Genomic DNA, 13,246 nt, shown 5'->3' with positions numbered 1-13,246 from the left:
TACAAAGATGATGGGTTAGTTGAATTCAACAGACTTAGAGAACAGAGGTTGCAAACTCTGCCTCTAGATCTGTTAGCAACAACCCCAACGACAAAATCAAGCGAGCCTGAGTAGCGACTCACTAAGGAACCTCCTGTTACATCAAAAGAACAGGAGGAAGTGCATATGAAGAAATAAGAGGAAACCCAGATGAAAGAGCAGGAATAGAGCAGCATAAAGGTGAATGTAGATACTCAAATTGACCCGAAATTGCTCCAGGAATGGCAGCAATTCGACTCAATCATCAGCAATCTTGAGTGCTCTAAGGAAGCCGAGACATCAAAAGCGGCTGATACACAGGAGACAACTTCAAAACAGGTTCCAAGTGGAACTAGCAGCCTACCCAGTTCGAAAGAAGTAGAGATAATCCCAAAGGATCCCTCCGATCAGATTATTTTGCAAATAGAAGAAATTCCTCCCTTAGATGTCTTCTATAGCCCAAGACACAAGGCTGCGGTAAAAAGACAGAGGAAGAGGAGAAGGACTGATCAACCTTCCCTATTCCCAGAACAAACAGTGACAGGCAACATGGTTTGGAAAGAGGAATTTGACCCCTCTGATGACCTCACAAAACTATCCCAATATGCTGGAGCCTATTCGGCAGCGACAATAGACAAGGCATCAGAGGTGAGTAATTTATTAAAAGCAAAATACCAGAAGATCTTTTCACTACAAGCACAACTATCAGAGGCACAGCAGAAGGCAGAGCAAGCAGAACGGCAATTGTTTACACAACAACAAATAAATAATCAATTGACTAAACAATTGCAGGAAGAGAAACAGAGGATTGATTACAGTGCAGTCCAAAAGCAGAAAGAGCTGTCCGAGGCATTGGCACAACTAAAAAGCAGTAAATGAACAAATGCTGAAGTCAAAAGATGAGCAAATTGCTCAACTATCAGCCCAGCTAGAGAAAACAAAGAATCTTCCACAGCTAGCTGAATTCAGAGCAGAGGCATTACAGATAAACAAGGCATTGATAACACAGATAAAGCTTTTATGTCAACAAATCGCCCAGGCAGAACCGTTATGCGATTTGACGACATCAATAAGTGAAAAATCGGAAAAATCTAGAACAGACTTGGATCAAGGCGATGAAACATTAACTAATTTTCTTGAGTGGAAAGATACCGATCAGGGACAGGCGGCTAATTTACCAAAGATTTTAGAATCACATAAGGAAATATTATTTACAGAATGGCAGTCCCAGTTAATGAAAGCAGAGAGAGCGATTTCAAGATGCAAATCAACCACAAGTAATTTGGTTGAATTGGTTAATAATACTCTCTACTTGTCTAACATGATTTCTCAATGTACTCCAGGTAAATTGACAGTGGCTAAAACATTGGAGCAGTCATGTTATCTGGAACTAGAGAAAAATGGGAGATTAATCGCAGGAATTAACAGTTTGACATGGGACACCTATTGGTTCTTCTTAGTCAAACCATACAGCCAGAGAGCCGCCCTCAAATGTCTTACAGATGCAATTGGGTATATCATTCCCGATATACAGGATGCCACCTATACTGCCCAACTCAATTCTCGCCTCAACAGACCACCCGAAGTGGAGCCAATGCTTGCGATATGCCAGCTCAGGTTTAAAGGCAAACAACCTAAATGATGATTCATACCGCCAACTGCCAGATTGCTGTGAAAGAGATATTCAGAATCAATTGATACCAATTAAGTAGGATTTCAGTTTCGTAGGTAGTTAGCTTAATTAAGTATTTATAGACCCTTTCATGTATTTGGAAAGGGTCGTAAGTTTTGTATATGACTTAAAACCTGAAGTTGCACTACTGTACTTCAGGCATATTCTTTTATAAAACTGGACCAATTATTCTGATTTTGACAAAGAAGCTTTTATGCAAATGTGCACTACTGTCTTTGTTTGAAAGTATTTCTGAGTCGGAAGAAGAATCTCAAATAGCGATTGATATTGGGAGTGATTAGCAGCTCATATGGTACTATTATCTATGTCTGAATTCATTCTTTTTATATGAATTGTCATTTGATCGCTTTTGCTATTATCGGATATGTATGTGTTTTTAACAGCATTCTTTATTCCTTCCACTATTGGATGTTTACAGTATGCTTTTCTTTTGATCATATATGTATCGATAATATAAATGATAAGTGTAGCAATATTGTGTTAATCACTTTGTTTAACTATTTAAACAAAGTAATCCTTGAATGAATAAATGTCTATGTTTATTAGATAGAGTCATCTATATGCCTGTCAATAGACAAAGATCATCAAGCGCTACATTTCAAAGAAAAATAGTTCCCGGGATTAGTAGTAGTTCTTTTATTTTTCTGATAGATTAAATTATTCGCCTATCGTTAGATTAGATAATCAATCATTCATCCACCCCTTTTATTCATTACTGGGAAACTGGTCCCATTATCCCCAGTCGGAGCCACCATTCCAAACGGAAAAGGAGCTGTATTAAGGTCCGGACCGGGTGGTTATCCCCCAATGTTGATACAACGATTTTTGGGGCATCAACATTTTTGGCGCTAGAAGGAGGGCCCTCAACTGTGAATGGCAAGCAAACCCAAATCTACAGACCATTCTAAGAGTAATTCTCCCTCCACATCACCTCGTACTTCCCAATTGCATGTTGGTCTTCCAGTATCCAAACAAGAAGAAGAGGAATCAACTACCACTGCTCAAACCCACCATACTCCAGAACAATTAAGTCTTGAATCTCCTGAAGTTCAGTCTCTTATCCATAAACTTCAGAGCTTCTCGATATCACCACAGAAATCTGAGGTATCCCAAAGCAGTGTGACTTCGCAATTCAATTTACCTCACCCTCTCACCAGACTTCAGAGTGGAAAGCTCGGTATTGAACCTACTGAGTTCCCTTTACCCAAAAGGAAAAAGGCGAAGAAAAACACTGAAGGATCTGACAGTGAAGAATTTTCATCTACATCCTCCATCTCACCTTCCCCAGTGCGAAGTCAACCATCCACTCCCTCATCACACATTGTTGTTCATCAGGGATTAGCAACTTCAACATCCCAACCTGCGCAATCCTCAATATCAACTCCTTCCCAGACATCTGGAAGTTCAACAGTAGTATCATCCACTACTGCGGTTACAATGGCAGATCCATGGACCAGGCCTGGTGCAGTCAACATGCTTGCTCCATTGCATGCATTACCTGATGCACCTGAGAAATGGCTACCCAAGTTTAATCCAGATGATGGAACACAAGCTGAGGAACATATTAATAACTTCATGTTGGCAGTTAATTTGAAGGGAGTAACGGAGCAAGATGTTGTCGTTAGGCTTTTCCCTTATACTTTGCAAGGATCGGCAGGATCCTGGTATTTTTCCTTGCCTTCTGGTTCAATTACCAGTTGGACGACTTGCCAAGAACAGTTTCTTACTAAGTATGGTGATGATAGGTCTTTAGCTACATTAATAAATGATCTCTCCAATCTTAGGATAGAGCATAGGGAACCAATTAAATAATTTAATGCACGATTCAATAAACTCTTGAATAAAATCCCAATGGCCTCCAAACCAAGTGAGCAAATCCGAAGCGAGTGGTATATAACTTCCCTACCTGCCAATATAGCTATTTTTGTAGACAGGGCTGGAAAACCAACTTTAGCTGACAACATGAAAGAAGCACTTGCTGTTGAGAAACGTATTAATGCTCTAGAGAAGAAAGCTGCTCTTGAAGATAGAAAAACCAAAAAAGTTTCTTTTAAAGATGATTCAAAGAAGAAAACCCCTAAAGATCCATATGACATGGAGGGTCTACAAAAGGTCCTCAAGACTATGTCAAATGAAATGGTTGAAATAAAAAAACAAGTAGCTGAAACCTCAACCAAAAGGCCCTTTAAGAATTACAAGAAAACTGAATCAAAACCACCAAATGTTATATCTAATGCAGATTCAGATCTTGAAGAAGGAGAAGAAGAAACAGTCTCACCAACTGATGAAGAAGAGGAAGTTGTTGAATGTCATGGAATGTGGGATTTTATATTACCTAACTCCGATACAGAAAATGAAGAAGAAGCGTTTCCTGTCACTACTAGGAGTAAAAGTACCTCCGAACCTGTTCAGGAAACTTCAAAGAAAAGGAGTGCAGGTGCTACTACAACAAAGGAAAAGGTACCCCCAAAGAAGCCACCTGTAACAGTTCCACAAAACCAACCTTCAACCTCAAATATTCCGTCAACATCTAAGACATTGGTAGTGTCCGATTCAATGGATTACAATATTGTTGATGACATGAAAAAGACTAAGGCAAACATTACCATGTTTGAACTTAGTAAATTGAAACATCAGCAAAAATTGCTTCTCAAAGAATTAAATGTTGTTCCTACTTCACCCCTTCCCAGTGCTAAAGCTGCAAATGATGCAGGTCAACCACCTTCTGGTATGGTCGAAGCTACTGATGCAGTTCTGATTGGAGATAGATCAAATTCTCATACTCCACCTTTCCTTCTAACCTACGAGATCTACAATAGAAACCTGCACAACTATTTGATTGACTCAGGGGCATCCTCTAACATAATGCCAGCTTCAGTTTGTTCCAAACTAAACATTGAACCCCAAAAGTCCGCTATTCATATTGTGTAGTTGGACAGGACTAAAGTATAGGTTTTAGGGGAAATCAACTCAGTAACTATCAAGCTATCAGCTGATCCTAGAGTAGTTCAAAGAATTGATATCTTAATCGCTGATATACCTGAATTTTATGGTTTGATCTTGAGTAGGGATTGGTCTGAAAAACTCCATGGGTATATTTCTACCGATTGGTCCCATATGTGGCTTCCCTATAATGGAAAGCCAAATCAAATAAAAATTGATCGGGAGAAACACATGACCCATACAGTTACAGAATTTGAACAAGAAAACCAACCAATAGCATTTAATAACAACATTTTGGGGAATTATTCATCTGAGTCATTCTTTGGCAACTTCACTGCCCAACCATCTCCTTTCTCAGTAAACAATTCTACATCTCAGATCGAAAATTATTCACAAACAAATAGGTCAAGATGTTTTAATGATACAGAGGAAACTGTAAATAAAATTGTTAATACTTCTTTATTTTGGTCACTATATTTCGATGGGTCTAAGTCTAGCGAGGGCTCAGGAGCAGGATGTATTTTGGTTAACCCTCAGGGAGAAAAAACAATGCTGTCCTGTAGGCTAGAGTTTGAATGCACGAATAATACAGCTGAGTATGAAGCCTTAGTCCAAGGACTATATAAAGCGATTGGCCTCAAGGTTCAATATTTGAAAGTGTTTGGAGATTCTGAAATTATTATTAAACAGGTAAGGAATACAATTCATTGTCTTTCTAGCCATCTCAAACATTATCAGTCGTTGGTACAGGAACTCACCTCCCACTTTTCGGCATTCAATATTTCTCCCATTCCCAGGTCTCAAAATTCAGCAGCCGACTTGCTAGCCAATGTTGCTTCCAAGCTCCTACCTTCCGAAGATTATAGCCCAGATAGATTTTCAGTAGAATTACTTTTTAGGCCATCGATTCTTGACAATGTCACTAATTGGAGAGTATTCAACCACGATGAAGACATTTTACAATTCTTAACTTCCGAAAAGTCCTATGATGATCAAATCATTGAGGAAAACGAACATGACCTTCAAATGAGAGGAAAACACGAGGAAAATTCAATCCCAAAGCCTGTGGTGAAACTTGAGGATCTTTATGATATTAAAGACAGGTTTAAACCTGTGACCAATACAAAGCTCCAAAGTTCCACCTTAAGGTTTGAATCGATAAACCTTGGCACTGAGCAAAATCCTCAAAACATTAATTTAGGATTGGGACTTTCCGTGGAAGAAAAGGAAGCATTCATTAGACTGTTACGAAAAAATAAACATGTTTTTGCTTGGAAATATGACGATTTAAAGACATATGATACATCCATCATCCAGCATACCATTCCAATGCTTCCCGAACAGAAACCAATTCAACAGAAGTTGAGAAAAATACATCCGAACTTAGAGAGTCAAATAAAATCTGAACTCAATAAACTCTTGAAAGCTAAGATTATTTTTCCCGTGCGGCACTCAAACTGGGTCTCCAATATGGTGCCTGTCAGAAAGAAAAATGGCGACATTAGGATTTGTATAGATTTCAGAAATTTGAATAAGGCAAGTCTAAAAGATAATTTCCCATTACCTACTATGGAGCAGATACTCCAATCAGTGGCAGGCTCTGAGTTGATGTCCTTTTTAGACGGTTTTCAGGATATAACCAAGTTTTGGTCCATCCTGATGACCGACTCAAAACCACATTCAGAACAAAATGGGGAACTTATGCTTATCAGAAAATGCCTTTCGGACTTATTAATGCAGGAGCCATGTTCCAAAGAGCGATGGATATTGCTTTTAAAGGGTTTATTAGCAAAACAGTAGTTGTCTACTTAGACGATATTACTGTATTTTCTAAAAAAAAATCCAATCATTTGCATGATTTAAATCAAATCTTTCAACGCTGCAAAAGGTATGGTATTTCACTTAACCCTAAAAAATCCTTCTTCGCTCTTGACCAAGGAAAGCTCTTAGGCTTTATTGTTTCTAAAGATGGCATTTATATTGATCCGGACAGGATTAAAGAAATCTCTGAAATCCCTTTCCCTCATAATAAAAAATCCATGCAGTCATTTTTAGGCCAAATCAATTTTGTCAAAAGATTCGTTCCAGACTTTTCTCAAATCATTTTGCCACTTCAAACTATGATTAAGAAAAATTCAGTCTTTAGATGGGGATCAGCAGAAAAGGAAGCGTTTGATTTAATCAAACAATCAATAATAAATGCCCCCGCTTTAAATACTCCTAATTTTTCTAATCATTTCACATTGTATACTATCGCATCCGATTTGTCTTATGCAGCAGTACTCACACAAATTAACAATCACAACTTAGAAGCACCCATTTCATTCTATAGTTCAAATCTTCAGGGTGCTGAATTGAATTACTCCGAAGTAGAAAAACAAGCCTTTGCTGTATATAAAGCTATCAAACATTTCAGACCCTTCCTTTTAAAAGCCCATACAAAAGTTATAGTTCCTTTCCCTGCAGTAAGGCAACTATTAATCCAAAGGGAATTAGGTGAAAAAAGGGCAAATTGGGTTACAGCACTTCAAGAATATGACTTAGAAATTAAACCAGCAAAGATTGTTAGAGGCCAAGGTTTTTGCAGGTTATTGGCAGGAGCATCCAACATTCAAGAATCAGGTGATACAGATCAAACCGAAGAGATCAACCAGATAAGTATTACTGATTCTGAATCACAATATGCTGACTTAATCTTTTATTTGAAAAATGGATATGCACCTCCTAACCTGTCTTACAAAAACAAAAGGGCCATTAGATTAAAAGCAAAAAATTTCACAATTATTGATGATGTGCTTTTTAGGCAAAATTATGATTCAATCTTATTAAGATGCCTAGAAAAACCTGAAGCACAAAAGGTTTTGCAGGAATTACATGATGGACCAGCAGGAGGACATTTTGGAGCTGACACAACAGCCCACAAAATCATTCATGCTGGATATTATTGGCCCACTCTGTTTAGAGATGCTCATGAATATGTAAGGAAATGCCGAAATTGTCAAACTTCTAGTGGAAGACAAAGAAAACCAGCTTTCCCTTTGCAACCAGTCAACATTGAACAACCATTTGAGCAATGGGGATTGGACATCATTGGAGAAATTACTCCACATTCTTCCAAACAGCATAAGTATATCCTTACCGCTACTGATTATTTTACTAAGTGGGTTGAAGCAATTCCTTTAAAGACAACAAATTCTGAGGCAATTATAGAATTCATAGATCAATTCATCATTACCAGGTTTGGTGTCCCAAATGCTCTTGTTTTTGATAATGCATCTTACTTCTCAGGCAATGCTATGTTTGATTTCGCTATTAAAAGAGGATTTAAATTGAAATATTCTGCTAATTACTATCCCCAGGGTAATGGTTTAGCAGAGTCTACAAATAAAAATCTGATTAAAATTATTAAGCGAACTATCGAACAGAATCATAAAAAATGGCACAAATCCTTAATATTTGCACTATGGGCTGATAGGACAACGCAGAAGGCTTCCATAGGTTCTTCTCCGTTTAATCTCGTGTATGGAAAAGAAGCAGTGCTACCAACAAATCTTGTCCTTCCTTCTCTAGCCCTAGTTCAGTTTATTGAGGAAAGCCCTTCTTCTTCTATTCAACTTAGGCATGACCAAATTCTAAAATTAGAAGAGGAAAGAGAAAAAGCCAAGGTTATTCATGCAAAACATCAGCAAATTATCAAGTCATCCTTTGATTCAGTCTCATCCGGTTCAAAACAATTTCAAGTCGGTGATTTAGTTCTGAAATGGACAAAGCCCATGAAGATAAGGGAAAACACACCAAGTTCCAGAAGATGTGGCTTGGGCCATTTCAGATCTGTGAGAAGATAGGCCATTCGACCTTCATATTACAAGATTTATCAGGTTTGAGAGATTCTCTCCCTGTTAATGGCCTTATCTTAAAAAAATTCTTCAATTGAGGAGGTAGCCCCTTCTCCTTTTTGTTTAATAGAATTTTGTAGTTTGTAGGACCATTAGAAAATAAAGTTGTAAGGTATCTTCCATTGACCTTTGCTGTATTTAAAAGTTGTTCAAAAGTAGTGTTGATATTTGCTTTTAAAATAATAGAAGTCTTAAACAAAAGGGATAATTTCTAGGAAACTAGGTATAATTGCATTCTGAAACCACACTTCAATTTTTGTGAACTCTTCTCAAAGTTTAGAAGTATTGTAAATCATTTTATGTTTTCAAATTGGTCACAAAAGGGTTATCAATATCAAAATAGGAACTAATCCAACTTCAGCATCTTTAACTCTTACCTTGTCATCCATTTACTCTTAAGGAGAAAATTGTCCATCCCACTCACCAAAGCTTATGATTACTCAGAGTGTAATTCTAAAATATTTGATATAAAAGATAAGAGGTCTTATTACAAGCCTACTTACCATGATCATAGGGAAATAGTTTAACCGACATTACCAATACTGCATACCAAAACAGGGTAATGGCTTAGAATTATAAGACAAGGGGTCTCATCACGAGCCAGCTTGTTCGATTAAATTACTACCAGTGAATGGCATTGTCACTCAGCTGGTCACCAAACCAGGACAATGGCTTTTTATCTTACAAAATAACAGAAAAGTAGAAAAGAAATGCAAAATATGAAAAGCATGTTTTGAATTCATTCTGTTAATCATACTCTGAAATGAATGGGACAATGGACAATAACATGGTTAAAAGGTATCCCTGTCGAAACTATGAACGTTTGCTGGCAGCAGAGGCTCTACCTATGACAAAGGAGTCAATTCTAAAAGATGATTTGGAAAGGTTTTCTGTTTTATCATTATCAACCAATAGATGCCAATTTAAAACTTAGAATGTATCTAATTTTAAACAAGAGAGGAAATTAGCAAAGATAGTTTCATTTTATTAGGAATGCATATATACCTAGTTATATTAGAATTTTCCCCTTTGATGAGATTCCTATTTTGAAAAAGTTTAAGTATTTCCGTACTTTTCAGAGATAACTGTTTCTTCCAGCGAATCGCCAATTGTTGTGCTCTACAACAACCCCCCATTTCATATCATTTTTATTCTCAAAACTATAATATGAAATGGGTCCCTTTTTATTTTAATTGGTATCAATTTAGTATTATTCAAAAAGATCCGAAAACAAAATGAAAACATTACAAAACCTTTTTGATAAACCAATTATTTGGTCTTATAATATATAAATGATTAATCTTTTATCATTGCGATAAAGCGATCGCAAGATCGCATGTCGCAATGACAAAGGAGGCATAACTTAAAGACCCATTGGTTTTCCCCGACGCGACAACACGCAAAAGGCTATCGGATATCGGCAATAACGAGTTATCATAACAAACATCCCTTTCGCTCCGATGCGATGCGATAAAGTCCCTTTCGCTCCGATGCGATGCGATAAAGTCCCTTTCGCTCCGATGCGATGCGATATCGCTATCGACGATCGGGGATGTACCATGCATGCTTTTCAAAGTGCTCAGTTAATACTCCCGATGCGATGCGATATCGCTATCGGCAATCGGGGATTCCAAAAGGAACCAATATAACGATTTAAGTTTTCCCCGACGGCCGATTGCGATAAAGCCAAAAGCGCGAATTTCAAAGAATTGTTAAAGCAGGGATATTACGATTAATTCGTATTAAAGGCCTTATCTTCCCAACAATGATTCACCTGCGCTCAACCGCCAAAACATCCAAGGCACGCTTAAACAAATCATTCGGCCAATAAACGATATGATGGGCATTTAAAGGATTGGCAGGTTTTAACGACCATTTAATGAAATAGTAAGTCTAAAAATCTTTTCACAGATTGTATCCGTGGCCACTTTAAGTTAATCCTTCACCGTGCATTGATCAATATATCTCGCTCATATTTGGTTTGCGCTACCAATTCTCTGTATTACGTTCATTTTCACTCCTGTGCAGAACTCTTCCGAAGCAATAGATTCAAGCAGAATGGGGAAGAAGTCTAAGAAAACTGCAATCGCTTCCGCTTCGCCAGCCACAGGACAACTCATCGCTGATCCAGGAACTAAGAGAAAAGGATTGATATCCGACACTACATGTCTAGGACTCGGCAAAACTACTTGGCAAAGTACCTATAATTTGATTGAGGCCGAAGAACCCGAGGTGACAGCAGTACAAGCCACAGTAGATACCACTCGAAAATCTGATGCTACTCTAAAGGACTTAGCTGACTCTTTCCTTCATCGGATAGCAGCTCGGGAACAAATTCTCCCATATACGGATGTAGTGAGGTGGGCAATTGAGGAAATCCCAATCACAGACAGAACCTTTTGCACCAGAGATGGGAGAATCTTCGGTTCATTTCAATCTAATGATTTGAGGCAAATGTATCATTTGCCTGTACCAGAGAAGAAGTACAACAAGGCATTTCTGGAGAAATTCCGAGATGAGAACGAAATTGAATCCGAACCCATTCAGGATTGGAGGCAAAATCCGGCAAAACACAAGCATGAATCTTCGGGTAAGTACTCTGTTGATTCTCTATGTTCTCCTTATTGTTATGCTGGGATAATGATGTGTAGATTGTGGGGGTTGCACGATTCCGCTAATTTCACTATAGAAATGGTTCCCTTGATGGAAGCGAGCATGTAATAGTGAAATAATGGATTGGGCAACTATACTGTCAGATAAGCTAGCAACAGCAGTTCTTGATTTTAGAAGCAAAACCCGCGTCACTGAAAGGCTTATTCCCCCATTCTACTACAGTGCTTATATCCTGGACACCCTGTGTTTTAATTCTGAATTTCCCGTGCTTGGATGGAGGTGGACTTCACAAGACCCCATGCCCATTCACATATACCATCAGAAGTTGTGGAAAACTTACTATAAACACCATTTATACCAAGTCTGCAATGGCTTTATGTTACCCATTCATTACTCTATTTTTGATAAACCTGCTCCTAAGATTTCCTACCAAGCAGGGGTCGATTTGACATCCATAGGAAGATGGTTCGGAGAGGAAAAATTTACTTATATAAGAATTTTCGGCAGCCAAGCCAAACCTCATGTCCTTCCTTTGTACATACCCGATAAACTGTTGGCTAGGGAGATAGCCTATCAGATTATGTCCGAAGGAGTTACACAAACTCTAAAGAAAAATAAGAAGCAGGTTTGGCCCTCTTTTCCTCTGAGATGTGGTGTCTACACTTTGCATGATTTTAAACATGCAGAGAAAGAAGCTGAAAAGATGAAGGCATTAACTCTAGCAACTCTCCCTAATAGGCGATTTGATCCAAACAAAATCGCCTATAATGCACTTGAACAGGCCAAATTGACAAAGTTTGATCATAAAGAAGATAAGTTCGATGACCTGTTCTCCTCAGCCGAGTCAATGTCCCAAGTTAAATCGCTGGCCAGAATGGAATACAAAGATGACAGGTTAGTTGAATTCAACAGACTTAGAGAACAGAGGTTGCAAACTCTGCCTCTAGATCTGTTAGCAACAACCCCAACGACAAAATCAAGCGAGCCTGAGCAGCGACTCACTAAGGAACCTCCTGTTACATCAAAAGAACAGGAGGAAGTGCATATGAAAAAACAAGAGGAAACCCAGACGAAAGAGCAGGAACAGAGCAACATAGAGGTGAATGTAGATACTCAAATTGACCCAAAATTGCTCCAGGAATGGCAGCAATTCGACTCAATCATCAGCAATCTTGAGTGCTCTAAGGAAGCCGAGACATCAAAAGCGGCTGATACACAGGAGACAACTTCAAAACAGGTTCCAAGTGGAACCAGCGGCCTACCCAGTTCGAAAGAAGTAGAGATAATCCCAAAGGATCCCTCCGATCAGATTATTTTGCAAATAGAAGAAATTCCTCCCTTAGATGTCTTCTATAGCCCAAGACACAAGGCTGTGGTAAAACGACAGAGGAAGAGGAGAAGGACTGATCAACCTTCCCTATTCCCAGAACAAATAGTGACGGGCAACGTGGTTTGGAAAGAGGAATTTGACCCCTCTGATGACCTCACAAAACTATCCCAATATGCTGGAGCCTATTCGGCAGCGACAATAGACAAGGCATCAGAGGTGAGTAATTTATTAAAAGCAAAAGACCAGGAGATCTTTTCACTACAAGCACAACTATCAGAGGCACAGCAGAAGGCGGAGCAAGCAGAACGGCAATTGTTTACACAACAACAAATAAATAATCAATTGACTAAACAATTGCAGGAAGAGAAACAGAGGATTGATTACAGTGCAGTCCAAAAGCAGAAAGAGCTGTCCGAGGCATTGGCACAACTAAAAGCAGCAAATGAACAAATGCTGAAGTCAAAAGATGAGCAAATTGCTCAACTATCAGCCCAGCTAGAGAAAACAAAGAATCTTCCACAGCTAGCTGAATTCAGAGTAGAGGCATTACAGATAAACAAGGCATTGATAACACAGATAAAGCTTTTATGTCAACAAATCGCCCAGGCGGAACCGTTATGCGATTTGATGACATCAATAAGTGAAAAATCGGAAAAAGCTAGAACAGACTTGGATCAAGCCGATGAAACATTAACTAATTTTCTTGAGTGGCAAGATACCGATCAGGGACAGGCGGCTAATTTACCAAAGATT

This window comes from Pinus tabuliformis, chromosome 9, assembly GCF_031772625.1.
Source record: "Pinus tabuliformis cultivar Carrire ecotype Pingquan chromosome 9, CPIR1, whole genome shotgun sequence".
Lineage (NCBI taxonomy): Eukaryota > Viridiplantae > Streptophyta > Pinopsida > Pinales > Pinaceae > Pinus > Pinus tabuliformis.
Note: the sequence above shows the minus strand (reverse complement) of the source record.